Raw genomic sequence first — 12961 nt, 5'->3', positions numbered from 1 at the left:
CGGCCGCGGGGTCCGTAGTCCTTAGGGGAGGACTCTGTCATAATCCCATGCCACTTACCTGCCCATGCACAGTGGCTGCCAGCCCGGCGCTTCCACCGCATGGGGAGAACGCGGCGGCTCTTCTCCAAAGCACCAGGGGTCCCGCGTTCTCTGTGGCGAACGACGCTTGTGGCATCAGCAGTGGTCACGTGCTCGATGCATCGGAGCACCCATCACGTGACTTTTATGGTCACATGACCTTGTAATCAGGAAATCACGTAGCCCAGCGCTATATAAGGAAACCCCATTAATTCCTCCTTGCTTCTCAACGTCTATGGGCGGCTACTTTGTTTCTTGGTACTTTTCCTATTCCTTTGAACAGGGGGCAAAGTCTGAAGTCCCAATATACAGTGTGTTGACAAGAGTGAACCCGGCAGAGGGATGTCCACAGTGAATATTTAAAAACACATTAAGATTCGTGAATGGCACAGATGAGATTGTGTCGAAAGCCGTAGTAAACCCGACAGAGGGAGGCTGACATTTGAGAGGGGTCTGAGCCCGGAAGACAGGGACCCAAGGGTAAAGGACCATTACTCTAAAGACAAGTAGAAAAGAACTTTTATTTTGCTGTTTTGAATATATCCGACCCTCGGAAGCAAAAGATTGAAACACCGAAGGTCCAGATATCGAAAATAACTTTCTGGGGATCTGAGCCCAGAAGAGGGGGATCCAAGGGTGAAAAGGCATCACCCAACGTGCAAGCAGAAAGGAACTTTTGTTTATTATTTTTGGAACACATCAGATCCTCAGAGACAAGAGGCTTTTATTAGAAAAGAGACTTAACCACTGAGGGCCCTGATAGTTGAAAGTGTAACTGGTAGCTCATGCTGGGAAAGCTTGATCGTGTTTAGTGCTCCAGAGTCCTGCCTTATCCCGTGCTCGAAACGTGGGGAAGGGAGACGCCGACTACTGCATCCTGACTTATTATTTGTGAACACTTCTTTCTTTCCTGTGAACCCTATCCAACACTCATTATTTGTATTAGTGTAAGCATTGGCACTAGGTTTTTCTTAGTTTAGGCCCCTTTTATCTGACAAGACGCCTCTAGGACTGCCTTATTATTATTTGATGGTCGTAGCTTGCTCCCATCTTAGATTTAGGTTTAGATTAGGTGTTTTTCCAACCCACATATACAGTTTAATAAATATATTTGAACTGTGATCATTTGTGTCTGTCTTTACTGTTGTCGCCATGAGTTCCTTACAATGTACAGGTTCAACACGGGAAATATTAGTATTCCCTGTTAGGAGGCAGGAAGACATCTCTGGGTTCATGTTGGGGTTGCGTAAATGTTTGTGTAATGGGACAAGCACTCCCTTGTTAAGTGAAGTGGTGACGCATAGCTCCCAACCTTTTGTGTCACAAAGGCAGGCAAAAATATCTAATTTCATTTTTGGCGGGTGAGAGCTCATTGAAGTGAATGGGCGTGCAGGAGGCTTGGCGGGTGAATCAACTGTTTTCAAGGCAGGTGACACCCGCCAAAAGTGTGTGAGTTGAGAGCTATGGGTGACATCACCCATCAGGTCTGTGCATAGGACTCCGAGAGCAGGAGGAGTTATAGAAGTTGGTGTTGAGAACCTTAAAATTGACAGAGGAGGCTGTAGAGCAGCGGTGCGCGGACGGCGCATGCATGAGATTGGTGGGTGTGCCTGAGGAGTTGCAGAAGGGAAGTGCGCAGAACACACCTGACAGGCACACATACAAGACAGCTATAATGGGAAGAAATTGGCCAATCGTATACCGATATTTGAGCTCTGGAGAATGTTCCAGGAGGATGAGGGACAAGTAGCAAAGCGTCAACTGATGCTGAGCCAGCAGGATACACCGGGGGCAGTGCCCTCAGCTCCCACTCCCTCACCTTCTCCTGAGAAAGAAGGAGCTGCAGCAGAAGCACAGGGGTTATACCCTATACAGGAGCAAAAGGCAGCGGAAGAGGTACACAAATCCAATATTCCAACCTCCACCATGTACCAAGGAGGAGAGGCAGAAAGGAGTCGGACAGACAGATGGTGGGAAGGGAGCATGCGGCGAGGCTCAGGCGAGCACCAAGGAGGGGCTAGATGGCATAGCATTGCATGAATGGGTAGGAGGGCAGATACTTCTGAAATTGGATGGGAAGGCAACAGGAGAATTAGCCGGGGCAATAAAAAAAATAGAGGGTTTTAAGGGGAGCAGCGGAGCACGAGACTGGGCAGAGATAATGGAAGAAGTAGAAAGAAAAGAGAAGGAAAAAGAAGAGGGACGCGAGACAGCGCAAAGAGACAAGCAAAGGGAGGAGGAGAAAGAGTGGGAGCAGCGAGAGATGAGGAGAAGGAGGGAGCTCGAAGAGATAGAGAGGCAAAGGGAAGAAGACGAGAAGGAAAAGCACATTTTAGTGAGAAGGGAACAGAGAAAGTGGGAAATAGAGCGACTCATAAGAGAACGCAAACGCGAGGAGGAGGAGAATGGAATGAGAGATATAAGGACAAAGTGCGGAATGGGCATGGGAGACAACAAAGTGAGGTGAGGTAGGCGAGCAAAGCCAGACAGCAGTACCACACAGGACAGGACTGCCACTCTATCGGATAGGACAGACGTGGGGTCCTCTGGGAGAACGGGTAGCAGGGACGTGATTGACTTTGAAGGGAAACTCAGCAATGACACGACCTCTAGAAGGCTGAGTTTCGCAGATGATTTCGGGAGTGATATGGACACCGACTCAGACGGGGGCGCAGAGGGACGTGACCCAAGGATCGGTCAACAGGAAAAGGGCAGACAGGAGTGTGACATGGGAAGTAGGAAAAGACACAGGGGTTTAGCAGTGACAAGGATGATTGATCACAATGGTCCAGAGATGCACCACACAGTCTGGATGACCTGACCCCATACGTGCAGAGGCTTGGAGTCTTTCAGGGTGAATGAAGGGGGAGGCATTACTGACATTAAAGATGCCAAGAGACCTGATAGGCAGATCAGGCTGACACAAGGGGTGAATGGGAACAATGGGTTCACAGAGTTGCCCTTACTGGAAAAGGGAGGGAGTGACCTCAGTACATACCATGGAAGCACATAGACAAGGAAAACCTGAGGTGTAGGCTACTCTCATTAACCACAGGTGCAGGGAAATGGATATATGAAATGGAAAGGATGACAGCAGGACAGAAATTAGCAGTGGGGGACATAAAGCAATCCACAGGGAAGCTGCTGGTGATGTATGGAAAAGGGTGGGGTACCCAGGAGTAACCACCCAGGACATGCTGCATGATGGCGCGCCATTTGCAAATTGCCAAGCAGCCATATGGCAAGCTCTAGACACATCAGACATTAGTGCAATTATGGCATGCGAAATGGGGGAAGACGAAGACCCCTTACACTACATTCAGACGATTCAAGTGCTTTGGCGACTTGAAACGCGAGAACCCTGTGACAAAACAGTAGCATTACTCTACCACATATTATGCCAAGGTATGCCAGTGGAGGTACAAAGGCAACTGAAGAAATTGGTGGTGATAGAGACAAACCCTTGGTCAGAAATACAGCTCATGATAGTACACTACTGTAGGCCAATGCAAGAGAATGCGAGGAAAAAGCACAAGTATATGAAGCAGGAGGAAGCAAAGTTAGTACAGAAAAAGCTAGCTAAATATGCCATAGAAGGGGCAGTATTAACAAGCACAGGAGGACAAGGGGCACCACAGACAAAGTATGCAACACTGTCCGCGGGAGGCAGATTCAAGGGGCGAGGTTGCACAGCATGGATAACGAGGAAGTGGGGGTCCATCTAGAGGATGCAGAATGGGCATCAGATGCAGCAGAATCACAGGGGATTCCTGGGGGGGTTTCGAGGGTATGGGCAACAAATGCAACAAGGCCCGGGAGGCTTTCAGGGGGGTTCCACAAACAGGTGAGAGAGCCACCCTAATGATGGGTGTGTGGACATATGGGGCATATCCTGAGGGTGTGCAGAAGCAGGGGAGGAGTACAACAGAATGGGGGAATGCAATACCAGCCAGCATACCAGGGGGAACAGAACAAATATTACACGCAGGACCAGACACCACAACAAGGAGAGACACTGAACGCATACCCACGGATACACCAGCCCATGACACAGGCACCACCAATGCAAGCACCTATGCAGCAGTATTCGCAGGTACCACAGATGCCACTGATGCAGGGTAACACAAAACACTCATACACAGCACAGCAAATAATACAAATGCAGAATAGCACACAACCAAATGACGGGACAGTGGCACACACAGACTCCATGACAATGACTACCATTAGGAAACTGGGAGGGTCACTGTAGTGGGGGGCAAGCCATTCCTGGGGAACAGGATGTCCTTATATCCTCAATGGGACAGCCCACAGATGGACTCGATTTGTTCCATCCTATTGATTACACCCAACCCTGCGGAAGAACCATGTATAGGGGTGACTATAGGTGACCAGACTTTTTCCTTTTTCGTAGACACAGGAGCGACCAAATCCCGCTTCTGGGAAGGGAAATATAGTATGTCATGCGATGCCATGAATGCTCAAGGGTTATCAGGGGCAACGGAAGTGGTTCCTTTTACAGACGATATTGCACTTTCTATATGGGAGCACAATCTATCCTTGCCCCTACTCTTTTCCCAACAGAAACCTGTAAATATACTGGGGAGAGACATCATGTGCAGACTTAATATTACCATTTCTTTCACTGACAAGGGGATAGTGTGCTCCACAGAAGGATATACCTTCTAAATTTGAGGGAAATCATTCAAGCATATTGTGGATCAAGGGTACAGAGGCGTGTGCCAGTGGATGAGGAGCTGAAATTATAATAGCATGGCTCCCAAGGATTCAGGGGAAAATGTGGAGCCTTCCAAACGAGTACTTATTCAGGCCAGAAATACCACTAGGTGAGAAAGAAGGGACGATTGTGCCGCTAGAATTAGAGGCAGTAATCATGGGAGATGAGTGGATAGCAGTGCACAGGACAGATGACACAGTGCGACCATGGCGTGCAGTGATCGCCATAGCTGAAGGGTACAGGTTGACTACAGTTACAGACGAAGAATTATTCAAAGACAACAGATCGGCCCATGAGATGGTGTTCGAAATGAGCAGCACATATTGGGTGAGAATACATTACAGAGAAGTACCACAGATAATGGCATTGGCGCAGAAAGCACTGCCAAACTTTCTTGAGGAGGTCCCCAGCATCTTATGGACCACAGGTCCCTATGATGTGGGGCTTCTGAAAGAGATAGGAGCAGTGAAGATAAAAATAAAGCCAGGGGCCATTCTGCCACAAGATAAAGAATACCCACTGTCAAGATGCAGACGAAGGTATCTATGAGACCATTGCAGCACTAGTGAAGCAAGTCATCCTAGTTCAATCAGATTCACCATGCAACACAGTTGTGTACCCTGTCAAAAAGGGGACAGGGGGTTATGGCATTTCATACAGGATGTGTGCCCTCTTAACCATATTGTAGAAGCACAGTATCCTTTAGTTCCGAACATGGTGACAGTTTTGTGCAGCATCCCCACGGAAGCCGCCTACTCTACGGCCATAGATTTGAAAAATGCATTCTGCTCTATACCATGACACTCAGATCCACAAGACTTAACTTCATTTCTATACAGAAATAACAAGTGGAAACATACACAACTTCCTAAAGGGTACTGTGTGCATGTATTCAATAGGGTTCTCCAAATGGACCTAGGCAACGTACAGGTGGACAGCATGTTTATACAGTATGTAGATGACATATTGATCTGCAGCAAGACAGAAGAACAGTGTAGAACTGACTCAGTACACCTGCTGACAGTAGTGACAGAAAAGGGATATAATGTGGACAAGGCCAAACTACAATATTGCCAGACAGAAGTGTTATACATTGGACAGATGATCTCCCAAAATGGCAGACGAGTGACACCAGAGAGGGTAGAGGCAATACGCAGGACAGCAAAACCCACAACAGTCAGAGGGATGCAGCAGTTCTTGGGGCTATGAAACTACTGCAGGACATGGGTATTCGACTACAGCACCTACACTAGGCCCTTATTAAGTGCACTGAAAGAAGCACAGAGAGTGGAGATGACAATACAATGTACAACAGAAATGACAGAGGCATTTAACGAGCTGAAGGAAGCAATATGCACAGCTCCAGTGTTTGGGATCCCAGACTATCAAAAGGAAGTATTTCTATTCTCAGACTCCGATGGAGTAGCGATGACTGTGGTACTGACACAGAAGACCAGGGGCACAAGCCACTAGCTTATTACAGTGGGAAATTAGACCCAGTAATGAGAGGACACTATCCATGTGAACAAGCATTGGCTGAAGTTGCATTTGCAGTGGACAAATCAGCGAGTATTACCATGGGATGCAGCACCACGCTCTATGTGGAGCATGCTCTCTTTGCAATACTGGAAAGACCGAAGAGCACACTGACAACACAGAGGGTATGTGGTGTTACTACCTAACCCAGGTCTCAAGATAGTGAGATGCAGACTTGTCAACCCGGCGACCTTCCTCACTGACGTTTTACAGATGGGTGACTATACACATGACTGCACAGCCAATTTAGAAGAATTCAGTGACACTTGCAAAGTACAGGAGGAAGCACTTGAGGGGGAGACGTTCTTTATATTGACGGGTCAACAATTGATTGAACGACTGGGGAAGACATACTGGGGAAGCAATAGTGAGACTAAGAGAGGATGGGACAAGTGAGGTAGTGACAAGTGCATGCTTGCCATCACATTACTCAGCACAAGCAGCAGAATTATTGGCCTTAATATTGGCATTGGAACACAGCAGAGAAAAGGAAGTGATGATTTATTCAGATTCAGCCTATGTGGCATCCACAGTGCATTCTGGGCTGTCACGTTGGAAGAGGAGGGACTTCAAATGTGCTGATGGGCCACCGGTGCAGCACACACTCCTATTGGGCAGATTGGTAGATGTCATAGATCTCCCAGAGTGAATAGCAATCGTAAAATGACAAGCACACACAAAAGGGGAAGATCCTGTCTCCAGGGGTAATGAAGCAGCACACACATAGGCAAAATGTGCTGCCTACTTTGGGGACATTTTAGAAATTGAGGTTTTGTCACAGGCGTGCGACTATGCAAGAACTATGATACTAAAAGAGGGGTACAACACATTGTTGGGTGTCCTGACCCACGTTTAAGCTATCATGCCACAACATTTGGTGCTGTGGGCTTAGAAAATTCAAGATGGCGGAAAACCCACATGTGCGCCGAAATCCAGGAAAGCTGCGCAGTTTGTGCGCACACCGAAATGGTTGCCTCACTTGCCACCCACCAGTGCGAGAACGAAAGGCCGGGTTGCCATGAGGGAAATGGGTTGCCAAAGGAAAAACAGTAGCGCCGGTTAGCTTCAAAGCGCTTTAAAATCACCATTGGACTACCCGCACAGTAGTCTGAAACCATTGGGAATGGCAATGCTGATTGCCAAATGCAACCTAGAATTGTTGGGAATTCATTTTCTTAAATCCCAAAAATTGGTGCAGTACCAGTACTCACCACTATCCAAAAGCCGGCAGTTTAAAACCACCCTGTGTTTCTCTGAAGGCAGGCTCAAACTGTCTATTTTAAACATTGCAACACATCTAAAAACTCACTGGACACCAGCAGACATTTGGTAGAATGGAGTGTTGTGTGCCTACAAAATCTGGGAAATGAAGAGCCCAGAACAATGCTTATAACAAAACTGGCTGAGCTATGGAGTCAGCAGTTTAAGTTGCACTGGATTTAAAGACACTAAAATCGAAAATGTTTAGATTAAATGAGTGACCTATGTTTGGTGTCACATGCCTTTGTAACTGTTGAAATGTCATAGTTTTGCACTTAGAATCAGCATTCTAGCTGCATGTGTAAAATTGCAAGTTAATTTAAAAAGCAACAAAAAACATGACAGTTAGCTGAAAGTCTGGTTTAAGGAACTGAATTCTGCCTGGCAACTACCCCCATCAGGAGTGAAACTTGAGTCACAGCTGTGTTCCCAGGCCTAGCTGCCCTTTTGCTGCTCACACTAAGGATATGCCATCTATCTGATAATTGAATTACCCGTGCTCTACAGGAGCTCTGAACAAAGCCCTGTCCTGGCTCAGGCAAAGGTTTTATTGGCAGGAGTCGTAAATGGTCGTAAAAAGTGGCTTCCTCCTGAGGAAAGGGGAGGGGCACTGCCTGTGAGAGCAAGCTGGCTTGGCAGAACTGGATAAACCAGTATTTCTACCTTGTGCTGAGAGGAAACCACACCCCTTTGGAGCCAGAACATAACTTTAAAAAGATGGATCATTCATAGAGCGGACATGTGAACATTTTATAAATGATACCATAATTCTTGTGATTTTTCTGCCCACATTTTAAGAGGTTTTTCGACCCGGTGGCGTGTGCAGGGGGGTTGTAGCGGAAAAGTGGATATTACTCTAAATGTATGCATGTTAAAAATCTGAAACTTCATCAGTTAATGTCCATACTCCCTGCGCACATGTATGTAAAGTTGGGTCAATGTCAGAAATTGAAAAATCAGTTAAAAAGTCAATTATGTGCCATTTCTGAATGCAAGCTCTTAGAAACAGCAGATTTGGACAGAGACATGGCTAAATTCAGCCACACCATGTATATGTAATTTCAAGCAACTGTGTAACTGTGAAATATGTCTTTTATTATCAAATATAGAATATGTGCAATCTGACAGAGGAGTGTCCTATCTGCAAGCCATAAAATGACATCACTCTGACACAACTTAGCTTCGCCAATCAAATGATAAATGGAAGTTTGACCAATTAGAAGCTGAGAGAGAGGTAGGGTCAGTGATGCTAGAACACACCCACATTCTAAACACATAAAAGCAGACAGACAGGACAGATAGGGACCTTCAAATCCATCTGCCGCTGGAAGCTCTGCCGGAAAAATCCATACTTTACCTCCATCAAACCTCCAGAGAGCCAAACTAGAGACTTCAATCTATCCAGAACTAGAGACCCAGACCAGAGAACCAGAGAGAGCTGACCCAGATCACTGTGAAGTGCAGAGACCAGAGGCGAGTTTAAAACCTGACCAGATCCATGGCGAGGCCCATTTCACTCAAGAATATAGTGTGAGTACCTAGAAAACTGTGCAGAACCAATCTCCTAGTTAAAATAATATAATTCAATCTATTTACTCTAAGTAGAACTGTCTCCTAACTGTCACCTGTCATTTGTAAAGCTGTCACTTGTCATTTTCTAGTTGCAAGCTGCACGTGTCATTTTGAGCTTTTAAAATTTCAAATCTGAAAAACGACCTTCACAAAATCGCTCATATCTCCGCAACCGTTTGTGCTAGAGACTTGCAATAACTTTCATCTGAAAGGTTAGAATCGTGGCTTTCCTACGAACCTAGAACCGCATTCCTACCCCTTATAGTTTTACCGCAATCGCGGAACACGCATTCGCGAATTTTACCGCGATTTGCAAATTTCTTCACATGTAAAAACTGCTGCTGCTTGCCTTCCATTTGCCAGAAATTCGTTTAACCTGCTAACTATCCCTGCCTCATTGCTAGTGTGAGCCTGGACTAATATTAACTAGATACCACTCACCCTGAACCTCTGAAAGGGAATTAAAAGCATTTCCAGCATATTTCTCATCCATTGCTAGCACATGTCAAAGCATTTTGCCTGTGTTTTCAAAACTCCTATCTGTTTTCTGTAGTGTAAGCTTGCTGGGGTGAACTGAATTACATTGAATTGCATTTCTGAGAATTGTGTGCCTTCCTTCCACTTCCTTGCATTGCATAAAAGGGGGGAGGGGATTGCCAGAGAAAAGTGATTACATTGTTTTGTTGAAATCATATTGAGTATTTTCTGTACTGCATTTCATTCCACATTGCATCCATTTCAAACCATAAAAGTATTGTTGCTACCTTATCCATTTCATGTCAACTCCTTAGTGATTATCAAGAAGCGTGTTAGTGCCAGATTCTCCGTTGTTAATATTTATCATATTAGATTAAGTGTGATATTCAATTATTAATTTATTATAAAGTGTGATCTATATATCTATTGTTAAATTATCAAATAAACCTTTTAACTTGCAAAACAGAACTACTTCTTGGCTCAGTGGGGTCAGGAGGATTCCAAGAGAGGGGTGTTATATAGGGGTAGTCATCCAGAACGCATGAACTGGACATAAAGATATATCAATAAGGGTTTTCATTCAGTATTCTAGACTAGGCGTTAACTTAGCTGTAGTGCTGAATTGAATCCTCTTACAAATTGGGGGCTCGAGCCGAGACGTTGGGTTAGATTTACCACTTGTGCAGCTTAATACAGTGTGCTAACTGACGGGATACATACATCCGGTCGGATCACCACGCTGCATTACGCTGTGAAGCATTCCTCAAAAGGGACACTCCAAGAAAAGTTCTGTTCTGCAAAAATAAAATACAAACTTCTGTAAGTCAGGACAGAGACCAATCTCTAGAATGACGACCTTAGTAGACATGAAAATAGCCAGAGAGCACCTCTTGCATAAGCTATTTGTGAGAGGTGAATGGACCGAACAGGGCCAGGATGTGTGGTTGCAGGCCATCACACAACAGGTCACTGAAACAGGGTCAGATATATATAGAGATCAGGGTCCCTTACATGTGGCCCTGAGTGAACTATATATGGCTCCTAAAGCCAAAGAGGAACACAATAAGATTGCCAGGATAGCAGCATACCTGTACCTATATATGGGAGACATGCAGGATAGATGTGCTGAAAGCCAAAATCTGGCAAATAGGCAACAGATGGCATTACAGAAGGCCCAATCTGATCTGGACTCTTCTGAGCAGAGGCTGCAGAGGAGCCAGGAGTCAGAAGATGATAGTAGGCAGCACATCATTAAAATAAAGAAGGATATGGATGTGCTGCAACAGGAAAAGGTAGAACAGAATACCAGATTTCTGGCCTTGCAGAAGGAATACCAAGAAGGTTTGGACTCCCTACTGCAAAACCAGAAAAAGCTGGAGCAACAACTGGACTTCAACAGGGTATGTGCTGAGCAGGTAGTCACCCTGCAAGGCCACCTAGATAGAGAGAAGGCAGAGAGCAACAAACTAATTCTGAAAGACCTGGATACCCAGGCAGAGTTTGATCAGGAGCGCCAGAATGCTGGTGCCTTCCAAAGGCAAAGGGACGACCTGGCAGCACAGATGCAGGCTCTCAGTCAGGAAAAGGATACCTTAGGCCAGGAAGTCTGCCATTTAAAAAGAAAAATGGAAGAAAATCACCTGACCCACCAGGGACTGGGTGACCTCCAAAAAGAACACCAGAACTTGCTAGAGCACACCAGGAGGGTGGAGGATGCTCTAGCAAGAAAGGAGCAGGCCAATAGGGACACAGCTCAGGAGGTAACCCTCCTGCAGCAAAGACTGGCCCAGTTCTCCAGGACCAACCAGGAAGCACAGAGGGAAAATGAGGCCCTCTGTCAACACGATGCAGGAGAGACTGATAGAGTCGAGTAAGGCCTTAACAGAGGAACTGAAAGCACAAATGCAGGCTCTTGCATTGCAACAGGGAGCAGGGGCGGATAGAGATGAGGTCCGCTGGGAAAGAGAGACTCCTGACCATAACCGCAGGAGCCCTAACACCAGGGGCCTTCATCTCCCCCAGTCCCTGGACTCTACCACCCCCATGTCCCCTGGCGCACATGAGCACAGGGCCGCAGGGATGGCAGATTACTATCCAGCTAAGAGTATGGGGCTCATAGGCCAGTACCACTCAGGAATGGAGGGGTGGGCATCCGGGTATGGGCACCCAAGTACAGTACAGTTCAATGGGGAACCCCAGGAGAGTAGGCCCATTAAGGGCATCCTGAAAACCTCTGCCCAGTTAGGTCAGTGGAGGGGGTACCCATCAAATCCTGGCAGCAAGGAGGAATCTGAAGACTCCTCTGAACTGCGCAGGACACAGGAGACCAGGTCCCCACATTCTGCCAGCCATTCCCAGGCTCGCAGAATCCGGGAAAACCTGGAAGAACAGACGGGAACCTCTGGGAGCAGTGCCTCTGAGTCCGAGGAAGAATGGACAAGGGTTACCCGAACCAAAAAGGCCAATAAGGCAAAAAGGGCCTTGCTTAAGGACCCCTTAAAGCAGATTAAGGCGATCAGGAGCGTCATCACGCCTTACCATAAGAACGCTAAGTATTCTGTTTGGGAGCACTTAGAGTTGTTTGAACAAATGATGGAGACTTTCCATTTGAAGGACAGCCAAAGCTGTATTCAATATGTAAAGTGGACCTTCTCCCCGGAATACTCCAGTTTCTTTGCGGGGCTGGAGGACCAAAATCATTTAAGATGGTCCACCTATAAGGCGGCCATCTTGAAACATTTTTCTGTTCACAGAAATCCTCAAGAGGCTCGCAAGGCAGCCTACAATTTGCAATGTGGGGAGGATCAGGCCCCACAAGAATTTGTGCAGGAGTTAAAGCGTGCTTTTGCACAGACCACAAGAAGGGTGCGCACGGATAGCAGGGAATTTATTAATACGTTTTTCCATGCCTTGCCCAAATATATCATGACCCAGCTCGTGAGGGATTTTCACGAGAAAAGATCTTTAGACTGGGTCATTGAACAGGCTACCCGGATCTATGAGGTGCAGAAACCGGTAGATAGCAAAAGTAATGCCCAGAAAAACCCCAAAGCCAACAGCACCCCTGCTGCTGCCAAGGTGGCAGAGGTAAAGGTCACCCCCGTTTTGGATTTGGAGATGGGGGGGCCTAAAAACCTACCTGCACCTAATAATGCTAGGCCCAGGAGGTCCTCGGGTCAGTCACAGGCAGGGAGCCAAGGAGGCAGCCCCACAAATGGGGTCCCTCGCTCTCCTGATTATGTAAGTCCCCGTTACAAGGGAAACAGACCCATCCTGGGTTATGTGTGGACTCCTCCAGCC

The sequence above is a fragment of the Ambystoma mexicanum genome, chromosome 5p (assembly GCF_040938575.1).
Source record: "Ambystoma mexicanum isolate Mex_15411 chromosome 5p, UKY_AmexF1_1, whole genome shotgun sequence".
NCBI classification, from domain to species: Eukaryota; Metazoa; Chordata; class Amphibia; order Caudata; family Ambystomatidae; genus Ambystoma; species Ambystoma mexicanum.
This window is presented reverse-complemented; position numbering follows the sequence as displayed.